Here is a 15,123-nt window from a genome sequence, read left to right as displayed (position 1 = left end):
CTTCCTCTTGCTTTTTTGCAGAATGCAACTTACTCCCACCTGTCTCTCAGTTACTAAAGGATCAGACAGTATTCATTCCTCTAATTCTTCACTTTTTGTTCTCAAACTGAAGTGTATTGAAATATTTTTTCCTCAATGATATAATAATTTTGTCTTTTCATACATCTTTTCTAACTTTCCATTCAAATATTGTAAAAAGAATGCCTTTCATACCTTTTAAACTTAAACTGAAATGTTCTAGTTATTTAAGCATCCATCCTCTGTAATAGTAGTAGATCTAAATAAGATAAGTGCTTCCACTGAAAATCAGTCTCCTATAGACTACCTCCTATAGTGCAATAAGTCATAGTGGTTAAAAATTATTTTTAGGACAATCTCCAGACACTTTCAGAAGATCCTCAATGCTCTCTGCTCAAAACTGACATTTAAAAACCAAAAACAAGTGCCAATGTACATCGAGAAGGACACTAATGTGAGAGGATACCAGTAGGTCACTGCAAACTTTAAGACTGAGACAGTGTTTATATATTCAACTTATAATCAGCACTGAGAAATCCAAAAAAATGTTGCCCTTCATGTCAAAATGACACAAAGACATTTTTCAAACACTTGTGTAAACAAACATGTACTTGTTTGCCACTTTGTGTGTGCACATCATATTTCACATTTTTGCTATTTTGTAGACTTGTCACACAATTGCTTGTCCAGCGGTCCAAATGCACAATGGGATTTGAGGCTTGGCCAGTGTAATCTTTTAAATGAAACATTTTCAGGATCATTTTTTGCCCTAACAAAGGGTCATCTCCATTGTAACTGTTACTGTTATTTAGTGTCCCTTACTGATGTACATAATAAGATACTACTGGAATTGAATGTGTGTGCCTTAATATCTGGCATCTCTCATCTATAACCAGCCATCCAAAGAACCTGTGCACTTAACGTTCTCATGAGGTTTCCTGCCAACCGAATGCAGTGATTAATTGGCTACATTAGGCCCCTTTTGGGGCTCACTTGGGTAACAGTCCTTTACAAACTAACTGGAATTAAAAAATCTGGCTATTTGGAGTGTATTTAGAGTATACTGTGGCAATATGTTTATATACATGTCACCTGAAGCACCTTGTCCTACATAGTGATAGCTACAATATATTATCCAATGAGGTTAATCACTGAACTCATACAGTTAATGTGAAAGTTTTCTTATGTAAAAATACTTTCTCTTTTCCCAGCTAAATATGCAGAGACAACTATAAATAAACCATTCATAGTCTGATTTCCCCCAAAACTGTACATTTTATGTCAACTTTGTGCAGTTCAAAACACTACATCAAAGAGCATGTATATTGCTTAAATAAATGATGTTGTTTCAATTAAATAGATTTTAACTCAGAGAAAACATGATTATGTCCTTCTCAAACTGAGAAGCTGAATGTGCTGGATAAATTGCTTAGCTCCTTTTAGGACAGTTAGGAAGTGGTAGTATTTCACCTGTAGAGAGAGCTTGGGAAAAAGAAAGAAAAAACAGTGAAAAAAACAGTGGTGAAGGTCATTGTGTATTCTCCCAGTGTAAACTGGCAGATTTTCAAGTTTTCCCATTTCCAAGCAGTATTTCTAACTGTGAGTACTGCCATGACAAGATCATGCATAATTTAATCTGCACAAGACTATCAGTGTTGGTTAGGTTTCATGCCAAACTCAGGTTCACCAGGGTTACAGCAGAAAATTATCAAGAGACTGCTGCATCTCTCCAGCAGAACCGGTCTATAGAAATAGATATGAAACACTGTCGGCTTGAACTAGTTGTTTAAGAAATGTCACAAATCATTTCGTGATTTCTTGTTCTGCCTTTTAAGTTTGAAGGTTTTGTTTGTCTCAGTAGGCTTCAATAATGTACGCTCTGTATGATCAATCAACACTTTTAAATGAGGCAGATTTAACATTTAAATTTAAGTCATGAAAAAACATCTCCCAACCTAAAATAAAAAGAGGGAGAAATATTGAGTCATATAAAGTCAACAGGTGGTTCAAAAGGCCTTGAGCCAAAGCAAGTGTTTGATATCTTTAAATTATGCCCATCATGATCTTACCTGGTACTTCCTCATTCACCTGCAAAGTTGTCAGCAACACTACCCAACAGACAGAATGTTTCCAGCACTTGTTTTCCATCAGGCAAAATAAAGCACTGACCAATCCAGGCAGAACATGAGCCTGCAGACATATACAAATAAAATATACTTTTCAGATCACTCTATAATTGCATTCTCAAGCATGAACAAAGTCAAATCAAATGGGTGACGCCATGCGAGAAGCAGACGTGTGAATCACGAGCTCTGTGCACTTTGATGGTTTTTTAATTATTTTCATGTTATAATCCAGTGAGATTCGATACACCCAATTACATATTTACTCTTTGAGGTAAACATGGCAAAGAAGTCAAAATCCTCAGACTCTGGAGACATTAAAAGACACTTACGTGCTCAAGCTGACACCCCCGAACAGGCCGTGAGCCAGGGACTCGATTTGGAAGGCACGTCGGGAGAAGAAATTCAGCGTCAACTGTCCAACATCTAGGTGATGCTGACGAAGGTTGTTGCTGACTTGGAGGATCTCGCTGTAATACATCACAAGAATGGCAGATGTTGAGAAACGGATCGATTATCTGGAGTCATCGGACAGGGAATTATCCGCTAATCCGCCTGCGTCCAAAACAGACTTGGAACATATTTTGGAAAAACTAGAATATCTTGAAAATATGAGCCGAAGGAACAATATACGGATTGTTGGAATTCCTGAGCATGAAGAGGAGAGATATGGTGAAATTCCTGGATGAGCTCTTCCCGAGTCTGCTCGACATAATAGGCCATAAACTGGAAATCGAGTGAGCTCACAGAGTCCCATCTCACAGATCTGCTGAGGGAGACAGGCCCCGATCAATTCTGGCCAAATTTCTGAGATCATCCGATAAATATCTCGTCTTGCGCCAGGCGAGGAGCAAAGGAATGCTTTCTTGGAGGAATCACAATATTTTCTCGTTCCCGGACTTTGCGAATTCGACAAGAGAGAAATGCGATCGGTTCAAGGAATGTAAGAAACTTTTACATCAACGGAAGATCTCTTTTGCATTGATGTTTCCGGCCAAACTGAGAATAGAAACGAAGGATGGTCGCAAAGTATTTACATGTCCAAAACAGGCACTCTCCTTCATAAATACATTGGAGTGAGTAAGCCATTTGATGTTTCTTATATTAGTGGTTTGACTCGCTGAAAATACACTCGACTGTCTGAGGAAGCAGGGTGCAATTTTTTGTGTCTTTTTGCGTTGGCTCCGCCTAGCAGCTGGAATTTGTTTTGTGGAATGACACTCCCTTCAAGAAACTTTTGCATTGACGGAAGATCGTTTTTACACTGAAGTTCCTGGCCAGATAGAGAATGGACACTATGGATAACTGTAAAATATCTACATGCTCACATAAAGGATGTCTTTTATGAAGTTGACGGGCTGAGTAAGTCATGGTGTATTGTTTTTTTTTTGTTTTTTTTGCGCGGCCTCCGAGTGAGTTTGGCTCTTGATCATCCGAGGAATTGGGATGCCTGTTTTGTTTCTTTTTGTGCTGGTTCCACCTAGTGGCTGGAGTTTGACTTGTAGATTAACACTGCTTTGGGACAGTTGTGGATGAATCTGTTTGTTCTTTGTGCTTATGCCTCCTGTTGGCTGGAGTTTGTGTGGAGTATTTTTAAGGGACATTAGAATGATTACATCATCTGCCATACTCGTAAACAGCCGGCTCACTGAACAATTGTTTGTCTGTCCGAGGAAACTGAATGGCTTTATATCAGCTGGAGTTTGTTTTGTGGAGGAACACACCTTCAAGACAGTTCTGTGAATGAATCTACATGTTCTTTGTGTTTATTCTGCCTGTTGGCTGGGGTCTGTTTTACAAAGTATTTTCTGATATGTAATTTTGCCACACAAAATTTGGATAGAAGCACCGGACTTCAGCAATCTTTGAGTTTAGAGGGACTGACGCCGGTTGGCACTGTCGTGCGCGGGGTTAATGTGCACATTTTTCTTTTTTTCTGTTTGTTTTGTTCGGGGGGAAGTTCGGTGTTTGATTGTTGCACTAATGGGGAATGTGGTCTGTATAATCTTGTTTTTGACACAATTTTATTTTTATTTTTTATTACATCAATATGTCAAATGTTAATATGAGTAGGTTATCTCTCTCCACCTGGAATGTGAATGGGTTGGGGCACCCCATAAAAAGAAGGAAGGTTATTTCTTTTCTTAAACGTAAGAAATATGATATAGTGTTTCTTCAAGAAATGCATCTTTCCCCGCAGGAAGCTGAAAAATTTGGGAAGATATGGGGTGTACATGTTTTCTTTAGTGCTGGCTCAAGTAAGAGCAGGTGAGTCATTATACTGATAAATAAACATCTATAATTCAAATGTTTTAAACAGAGTAAAGATCAATTAGGAAGAGTCATTATTGTTTTAGGAGAAATTGAGGGGCAAAGGTTGATTTTGGCTAATATTTACGCACCTAATGCTGATGATCAGGGCTTTTTTATAGATCTTGAGGGGATGTTGCAAGCTGCTGGCACCCCTCATGATATAATATTGGTCCCTCATTTCATCTGTTGTTGATTGCTCAGTTGGAAACATCTTAGTTTCAGATCACGCCCTGGTGAGTTTAGAGGTGTTGCCACATACGGAGATAAAGAAATCATATAGTTGCCGCTTTAATGTATCCCTTTTGCAAAATCCTGATTTCCAACAAATGTTAAAGACTGAATTCAGTGTTTATATGGAGACCAACTAGTCCTCAGTGGAGTTGGAAGAGAATATTAAAAGTGCCGAAGCAGAGCTGAAGCGCAGAATGTCGTCTGATGGCCTCAGAGAATTGACTCGATTAAAATACAGATATAATGCTATTTTGTCGCAGAAAGTGGAGTTTTGGTTGTTCAGGGCAAGACAGTCATACTTTGAGTCGGGGGACAAAGCAGGGAAGCTTTTGGCTAGATATATAATGCAGAGAGTGTCTTTTTCTACCATTCCCTCAGTGAAATCTGCTGGGGGTGAAATTTTTACTTCGGCCATTGATATTAATAATGCCTTTAAAGAGTTCTATCTTGATCTCTATAGGTCCACGTCTTTGTCTACTGATGAAGATATTAGAAAATTTGTGGAACCATTAGAACTCCCTAAATTGACAACTGAGCAAAAAAATTCTCTTGATTCTGAGATAAACTTGGAGGAACTTGAAGAGGTAATTAAGGCCTTACCTACAGGCAAGGCCCCAGGGCCAGATGGCTTTGCCGCTGAATTTTTTAGATCTTATGCTACAGAACTGGCTCCACTTTTGTTAGAAGTTTATACGGAATCATTAAAGAATGGAAAGCTTTCTGATTCTTAAAAAGGACAAAGATCCAAGCGAGTGTAAAAGTTACCGTCCAATTTCCCTGATCCAGCTAGATGTTAAAATTTTGTCAAAACTTTTGCCTAACCGGTTAAGTAAAGTTATGACATCTCTTATACATATAGATCAGGTGGGGTTTATTCGGGGCCATAGCTCTTCTGATAACATTAGGTGTTTCATTAATATCATGTGGTCAGTAGTGAATGATCAGTCTCCGGTTGCTGCCATCTCGATTGCCGCCGAAAAGGCATTTGATATGGTAGAATGGGATTATCTTTTTAAGATTTTGGAAAGGTATGGGTTCGGGAGTACATTTATTGGTTGGATTAAGTTACTTTATAGACACCCTGTAGCAGCGGTACAAACAAATGGATTAATTTAAGATTATTTTACTCTGAATAGGGGCACTCAGCAGGGTTGCCCTCTTTCCCCATTATTGTTCTGTCTTGCCCTGGAACCATTAGCAGCTGCGATAAGAAAGGAAGATGATTTTCCAGGGGTGATGGCGGGAGGTGTGGAGCATAAGCTTCTGCTTTACGCAGATGATATTTTATTATTTGTCTCTGACCCCACTAGATCTATGCCTTGCCTCCACAGAATTATTAATTCCTTCTCCAAGCTCTCAGAATACAAAGTCAATTGGTCTAAATCTGAAGCTTTGGCTCTGACAGCATACTGCCTGGTAATGGCTTTTCAGCCGGGCGCCTTCCAGTGGCCCAAACAGGGCATTAAGTATTTGGGTATTTTATTCCCTGCAAATTTGTCTGATTTATTTAGAGTTAATTTTGACCCCTTAATAAAAAGGTTTTCGAGCGACGTGGACAGGTGGGCTTCATTACATTTATCGATGGTTGGGAAGGTTAATGTTATTAAAACTACCTACTACAGTCACTCCCTATAGATGTCCCCCTCTCTTATTTCAAGCAATTTAATAGCATAGCAAAGTCCTTTATTTGGATAGGTGAGCATCCCAGGCTACATTTCAACAAACTACATTGGCCAATTGACAAAGGTGGGCTAGGCCTACCCAAGATTTTGTTTTATCTACACTCGGTGACCTGTATGAGAGTGGAGTGTTGAGATCTTTTGATAATTTCGGTCATCATTTTGGGATTCTAAGATCTCAGTTTTATAGGTATTTACAACTGCGCCACATGCTCTGTACTGTTTTTGGGAGTAGCACACACCCCCCCTAAGGTGGCAGGTGCTTTGGGAGAGGTGATTGCAGCTTTTGGAAAAGGTCATGAGGCATCGGTGTATTACTCCCTGCTATCTCAGAGACTGGGGGATGGAGCTTTAACTTCTATCAAGAGATTATGGGAGAAAGATTTGAATTTGGTATTGGAGGATGGAGTGTGGATTAAGATTCTGAAAAATGTCAAGTCTGTATCTAGAGATGCAAGGGTTCGCCTTATGCAATTTAAGATTTTACATAGATTTTATTGGACCCCCTCTAGATTATATAGGCTTGGTCTTAAAGACACACCCACCTGCTGGTGATGCCAATCAGAAGTTGGAGACACTACTCATGTATTTTGGGGGGGTGTTAAGATCCAAGATTTTTGGTTAAAGGTTAAGAATTATTTGTGGGATGTTTTGAACGTTCAAATTTTGCTTTGTCCCAGACTCTGTATTTTGGGTGATGGGGCGGTCATGAATTTGGGGGATAATCACATTAAAAATTGGGTTCTGACCAGTCTCATGATCAGCAGGAAAGTAATTTTAAGGGGTTGGAAGTCAAGTGGAGCACCCTCTTTTTCGGAGTGGTGTGTGGAAATGGGGAGGGTAGCTGCATTTGAAGAAGTGGTAAGTAGTAGGCTAGGGTTTAGGGATTTATTTGTTAAAAAATGGGGCAAATATTTAGTTTTTTGGGGGGACTCTTGGGGAGGGGATGTGGAGAGTGCAGTTTAGTTTAATCATGTATGTTTATTATTATTTTATTTAATAATTTTTATTTTTTCTTTTCTTTTCTTTTTTTATTTTTGGATTGTGTGTGTATGTGTTATTATGTGGGACCACAGGGGTGTTCGTTGGGGGTCAGGGTGGGATTGTATTATTGGGGTTTGAATGTAAAATGTTGATTCTTCATATATGTGATGGGTTTTTCTCTGTCATGTGTATATGAATCAATAAAAATGTTAATTACAAAAAAACAAAGTCAAATCAAATCCCTTTATTGTCACTCAACCATATGCACAAGTGCAACAGTGGGTGAAAGTCTTGGGTGCAGTTCCGAGCAACAAAGCAGTCATGACAGTGATGAAACATATACCAGTTTACAATAAACATCAGATTTACACAACACAATTTACATATCTAATATACACATAATTACACACAACACAATATACAAATAATAATATACAATGTACAGTATACAATACACACAATATAGAATACAAAGTATACAATAAAAATAGTATATATAAAATATACAGTAGGTTGTATTGTGCTGTATTGACATTCAGGCTGTCGGTTGATAGTCAGTTGCCAGTGTGTTGTTAAGAGAGAATATAATTTATGACAGTCCAGTGTAAGAGATTAATAAAGTGCAGTGCTGATGTATATTGATCGTGAGAGATCAAGATTTCAAAAGTCTGATTGCTTGGGGGAAGAAGCTGTCATGGAGTCGGCTGGTGTGGGCCTGATGCTGCGATACCGCCTACCTGATGGTAGCAATGAGAGCAGCCCATGGCTTGGGTGGCTGGAGTCACTGATGATCCTCCAACCTTTTTTCACACACCGCCTGGTATATATGTCCTGGAGGTAGGGAAGCTCACCTCCGATGATGTGTCTGGCAGTTCGCACCACCCTTTGCAGGGCTTTGTGGTTGAGGGTACTGCTGTTGCCTTATCAGGCCTTATGATTTACTATGGTATGTTTTTTTTTTTTATTATGATTTTGATTATTGTTTGCCCCATTCTACAATTGTGGTGATATTTCGATCTGAAATGTTTTCAAAAATGAAACCAAATGATACACTGGACCTACTGTGCAATTTTAAAGGAATAGTTCAGGTCATCCCAGATGTTTATGACGTCCTTCTGCTGAACACAAAGATTTTTAGAAGAATCTGCCAAGGACCTGCCAGTTTATTTATTTATTTTTGCTATAAAGGGAGAATTGCAAAAGCAAAAATGCTAGAAGTGATCTTTAAATATCATTTAGCAATTGTGATTGCTAACAAAAATGGCATAGTTCAAAATTGCACTTTTAACATTTAAATATACCATTTTTTTTTTTTTACTGTGACTATTGGAATTGAGCAGGCTACATTGCAGTTTAACTTTAAACTATTTGAAGGTGAGTGACAGCATCTCCCAAATAATGAATAACCCATTTTTGTTTGGTGCATCTCTAGATCTCTTAGTCTTACGGGATATCTAACAAACATGTTGTGAATCAGAAATCGACCTCATTCAGTGAATGCATTTATATTTCTACCATAACTCAGAAAATGTTGTTGATGAATGTTTTATACAGCGATTATTTAATACAGTAGGCCTATGGATGTCTTAGTATTATATAACTTGGCGCCTTTCTTGGCTAAGTTACCTTTCTCCTACAGCACTGCGAATGAGAAAGAGCACAATGTATCAAAAGCAGCATCTTTGTAGAAAGTAGTTTTAGCACGTGACATATTTCAAACCTCACTCAACCCACATCAATCTAGAGTAGATTAAGCAGTATATGCAGGTAATTCTTTCATTGGCTGTTTTCAAATAAGAGCATTTCAAATCCTATTTTCCTTTGTTTGGGAATTACCAACTATATTGACCAGAGGGAGGCAGTGTTGTCTCAAAGGTTTTCATAAGAATTTGAATATTTTGGAATGTAAGGGTGATTATATGTTGTGATGAGGCCTACTGATTTAAAAAATAAAAAAATAAAAAAACTTCTGCCCAATATACTCCATAAATATCTCCATTTGTTATACATAAGTATATTTGAGTATTATAGTTCTATCAAATATCGTCCTATATACATTCATGTAACAGGAGCCAGCTGATAGATAACTGTGCAATGTGTATAAACCTCACTCTCCTGACCTCAAAGGGTGCACTAGTGACTGACACTGGCTGGAGCCTTTAGCCTCCTTGTTAGCACACCCATCTCCCATGCCAGAGACACTGGTTCAAGTCCTGTATGGAGCGGGTAGAACAGGAGTATCACAATGGTGCCGTGACCCGGATGGAAGTGAGGTTTAGGTGGGGGTGAGTGTAATGGGAGCCAGCTGATAGATAGCTGTGCAATGTGTATAAACCTCACTCTCCTGACCTCAAGAGGTGCAGTAGCAACTTACGCTAGGGGCTGTTGCTTCCTTGTTAGCGCACCCGCCTCCCATGCTGGAGACGCCGGTTCGTGTCCCGTACAGAGTGGGTAGAACAGGAGCATCTCATTCACATATTTGAAACGCATACCCTGGCTGAGAATTTATGAAGTAGGCTGCATGATATACTGTATCTATATCTGTCCTACACATCTGCAAAATTGTCAATCATCACACCGTCATTATCCACCTTACTCTGTTTGTAAATGTGAACATGTGTTCACAAAAATTGTGCATGCTCAAAAATTCAGTTTGCTCCCATACTCCCCTAGTAATTATCAGGTGATGCTACTGACTTCTCAATTCCCAGTATATCTGGTAGTTTAATGTGAGCATGCCTTGGTAGATTTTAAAATATATGGTTGAGCTGTAGGAGAAAATCTGCCTCTTATGTCTCACTCAGTAAGTAAACATGATGAGAAATGACAGGTTCCTCTCAACTGCTGTATGATCCTGTGTGACGTTAATGTTTTTGTTTTGTTTTTTGTTTTTCACTTAACAGCTACAAAGAAGAAGCAGTACTTATTTATATATATAGAAATTAGCTTAATCTATCTATCTATCTACAGTATATATATATATATATATATATATATATATACATACAGTTGAAGTCAAAAGTTTACATACACCTTAGCCAAATACATTTAAACTCAGTTTTTTACAATTCCTGACATTTAATTGTAGAAAACATTCTCTGTCTTAAGTCAGTTAGGATCACTACTTTATTTTAAGAATGTGAAATGTCAGAATAATAGTAGAGAGAATTATTTCTTTCAGCTTTTATTTCTTTCATCACATTCCCAGTGGGTCAGAATGCTGCCACCCCCATGCTTCACGGTTGGGATGGTGTTCTTCGGCTTGCAAGCCTCACCCTTTTTCCTCCAAACAAAACAATAGTCATTATGGCCAAACAGTTCAATTTTTGTTTCATTAGACCAGAGGACATTTCTCCAAAAAGTAAGATCTTTGTCCCCATGTGCACTTGCAAACTGTAGTCTGGCATTTATATGGTGGTTTTGGAGCAGTGGCTTCTTCCTTGCTGAACAGCCTTTCAGTTTATGTCCGTATAGGACTTGTTTTACTGTGGATATAGATACTTGTCTACCTGTTTCCTCCAGCATCTTCACAAGGTCCTTTGCTGTTGTTCTAGGATTGATCTGCACTTTTCACACCAAACTACGTTCATCTCTAGGAGACAGAATGCGTCTCCTTCCTGAGTGGTATGATGGCTGTGTGGTCCCATTACGTACTATTATTTGTACAGATGAACGTGGTACCTTCAGGCATTTGGAAACTGCTCCCAAGGATGAACCTGTCTTGTGGAGGTCCACAATTTTTTTTCTGAGGTCTTGGCTGATTTCTTTTGATTTTATCATGATGTCAAGCAAAAAGGCACTGAATTTGAAGGTAGGTCTTAAAATACATCCAAAGGTACACCTCTAATTCAGTACACCACCAATCAGAAGCTAACTGGCTAATTGTCTAAAGGCTTGACATCATTTTCTGGAATTTTCCAAGCTGCTTAAAGGCACAGTTAACTTAGTGTATGTAAACTTCTAACCCACTGGAATTGTGATATAGTCAATTAAAAGTGAAACAATCTGTAAACAATTGTTGAAAAAATTACTTGTGTCATGAACAAAATATATATATATATATATATATATATATATATATATATATATATATAGTTTGCTAATGTCTGTGGAGTGGTTAAAAAAGTAGTTTTATTGACTTCAGCCTAAGTGTATGTAAACTTCTGACTTCAACCGTATATATATATATATATATATATATATATATATATATATATATATATATATATATATATATACAGTATATACAGTTGTGCACAAAAGTTTGCATACCCTTGGAGAATTGGGGTATGAACCACACGTTTGAGATCTCCCCAGAGTGGCTCAATGATATTAAGGTCAGGAGACTGTGATGGCCACTCCAGAACCTTCACCTTTTTCTGATGTAAACACTGAAGGGTCAACTTGGCCTTGTGTTTAGGGTCATTGTCATGCTGGAATGTCCAAGAGCATCCCATGCGCAGCTTTCGTACAGAAGAATGCAAATTGTCTGCCAGTATTTTCTGATAACATGCTGCATTCATCTTGCCATCAATTTTCACAAGATTCCCCGTGCCTTTAGAGCTCACACACCCCCAAAACATCAGTGAGCCACCACCATGCTTCACAGTGGGGATGGTATTCTTTTCACTATAGGCCTTGTTGACCCCTCTCCAAACATAGTGCTTATGGTTGTGACCATAAAGCTCTATTTTGGTCTCGTCACTGCTGTGAGGTGTGTCAAGCTGTTGTCGGGCATATTTTAACCTGGCTTTTTTGTGCATTGGCGCAGTAAAGGCTTCTTTCTGGCAACTCGACCATGCAGCTAATTTTTGTTCAAGTATCGTCGTATTGTGCTCCTTGAAACAACCACATCGTCTTTTTCCAGAGCAGCCTGTATTTCTCCTGAGGTTACCTGTGGGTTTTTCTTTGTATCCCAAACAATTCTTCTGGCAGTTGTGGCTGAAATCTTTCTTGGTCTACCTGACCTTGGCTTGGTATCAAGAGATCCCTGAATTTTCCACTTCTTAATAAAATATATTTTTATATCCTTTTCCATCTTTATGAAGTTCCATTACCTTGTTACGCAGGTCTTTTGACAGTTCTTTTCTGTTCCCCATGGCTCAGTATCTATCGTGCTCAGTGCATCCACGTGAGAGCTAACAAACTCATTGACTATTTATACACAGGCACTAATTGCAATTTAAAAAGGCACAGGTGTGGGAAATTAACCTTTAATTGCCATTTAAACCTGTGTGTGTCACCTTGTGTGTCTGTAACAACGCCAAACATTCAAGGGTATGTAAACTTTTGATCAGGGCCATTTGGGTGATTTCTATCATTATGATTTAAAAATGAGCCAAACAACTATGTGATGATAAATGGCTTCATATGATCACTATCCTTAAATAAAAGACTAAATAAAGTTTTTTTGCATGATCAGTCATATTTTCAATATCAATGCCAAAATTTCACAATTTCTGCCAGGGTATGCACACTTTTGAGCACAACTGTATATATATATATATATATATATATATATATATATATATATATATATATATACCGATCAGCCACAACATTAAAACCCCCTGCCAAAACAGCGCCAACCCGCATCCCAGAATGGCATTCTGAGATGTTATTCTTCTCACCACAATTGTACGGAGCTGTTATCTGAGTTACTGTAGAATTTGTCAGTTCGAACCAGTTTGGCCATTCTCTGTTAACCTCTCTCATCAACAAGGCGTTTCCATCCGCAGAACTGCCCCTCACTGGATGTTTTTTGTTTTTGGCACCATTTGGAGTAAACCCTAGAGACTCTTTTGTGTGAAAATCCCAGGAGATCAGCGGTTACAGAAATACTCAAACCAGCCCATCTGGCACCAACAATCACCCATGCGATTTTCTAATCAGCCAATCGTGTGGCAGCAGTGCAGTGCATAAAATTAAGAAGATACGGTTCAGGAGCTTCAATTAATGTTCACATCAACCATCAGAATGGGAAAAAAATTTGATCTCAGTGATTTGGCACGTGGCATGATTGTTGGTGCCAGATGGGCTGGTTTGAGTATTTCTGTAACTACTGATCTCCTTGGATTTTCACACACAAAAGTCTCTAGGGTTTACTCCAAATGGAGCCAAAAACAAAGAGAGAGAGGTCAGCAGAGAATGGCCAGACTGGTTCGAACTGACAAAGCCTACAGTAACTCAGATAACCGCTCTGTACAATTGTGATGAGAAGAATATCATCTCAGAATGCCATTCTAAGATGCGGGTTGGCACTGTTTTGGTGGCACGAGGAGTACCTACACAATATTAGGCAGGTGGTTTTAATGTTGTGGCTGATTGGTGTGCATATAAATTTTATATAATATATACACAATATATGTACAGTGTTGGGGAGTAACGGAATACATGTTATGGGATTACGTATTTAAAATACAAAATATAAGTATCTGTATTCCACTACAGTTACAAATTAAATCATTGGTAATTAAAATACAGTTACATTTAAAAAGTATTTTGATTACTGAAGAGATTACTTTGCATTTTATTGTCATTTGTTTCATTGAATATTTAGTCCTTTCAGATGGAAAACATATGGAAAACATTTATATATATAAATTATGCGATCCAAAGTGCATTTGAACAGCAGTGAAACACACACACACACACACACACACACACACACACACACATATATATATATATATACACACACACATCTAATTTTTTTCATGTGCAACAGTGGCTAGAGAAGAAAAGTAATAGTGTTACAGATTGTTCATAAAGTGACCTGAATTGTTTTCTCCACACTTTTTTGGAAGAACGTGTGCTTACTCTCTTTCTTCTCTGAAAGGATTATCATGTCACTTGGGTGATGGCTGCATCGGTAATCCCTGTCTCTTTGGACAACATTATTAGAGCAACCTTGTTGACAGACCTGTCATGTTAACTATAAGACATCCAATTAGCTTTATTACAAACTTCAAATTTTAAATACTGTTTTAAATATAGGAGAAACTTTAAACAAAAAAGACACTGATAGACAACTTAATAGGCATTATAGACATAATGAGAGTGGAGTGTGCAATGTTTTCATTTGTGCAGATGTGTCTCTTTTAATTAACAGTCACTCGTGCTCACTGTCTCCTGATTGCAATGATAAAATATTTATGGCCCAAAAGAATTATAGATTTTGCATGGCTGCAAACAGCTGAACGTATCAGTAACCATTTATTTCAGACCTAAAAACATTTTTCATCTTTTTCAGTTATGTCTGATTTGACTCTGTGTAAATCCAGTTATGTGTGTGAGGTGCAGACATCTATCAGCGACAGGATTACAGCTGCATCACCTGCTTTCCGTGAGAGACATAATGGTAGTTCTAAAACACACACTCTCTCTTTTCGTTCTGGCTGCATGTCATTTATTCACAGAACTGCACAACTGGAAAGACTCCACTTTCTCTTTGGTAAACATGCGAAAATAATCTTGATTCACCTCATCTCACACACACTCTTATCCCAACATCAGTTGCATGACATTCTTCTGCAAATTCTCTGTCCTGATTGACACCTCTGTTTCCCCAAAGGCAGGGACATCTCCTCGAGATACTGTCTCAGTACTGCATATAATACCTGTCATTGACAAACTGAGCCATTCGATTCAGACTATCGATCAGGTTTGCCTGCATTTTGAGATTATTTGTTGTTAACGTATGATTTGACAGTATGTAATATGGTATTTATTTAAAAATACCATCCTTAGCACATTGTGTTGTACATGATTATTAT

Source organism: Myxocyprinus asiaticus, chromosome 42 (genome assembly GCF_019703515.2).
Source record: "Myxocyprinus asiaticus isolate MX2 ecotype Aquarium Trade chromosome 42, UBuf_Myxa_2, whole genome shotgun sequence".
Classification (NCBI taxonomy): Eukaryota; Metazoa; Chordata; class Actinopteri; order Cypriniformes; family Catostomidae; genus Myxocyprinus; species Myxocyprinus asiaticus.
Note: the sequence above shows the minus strand (reverse complement) of the source record.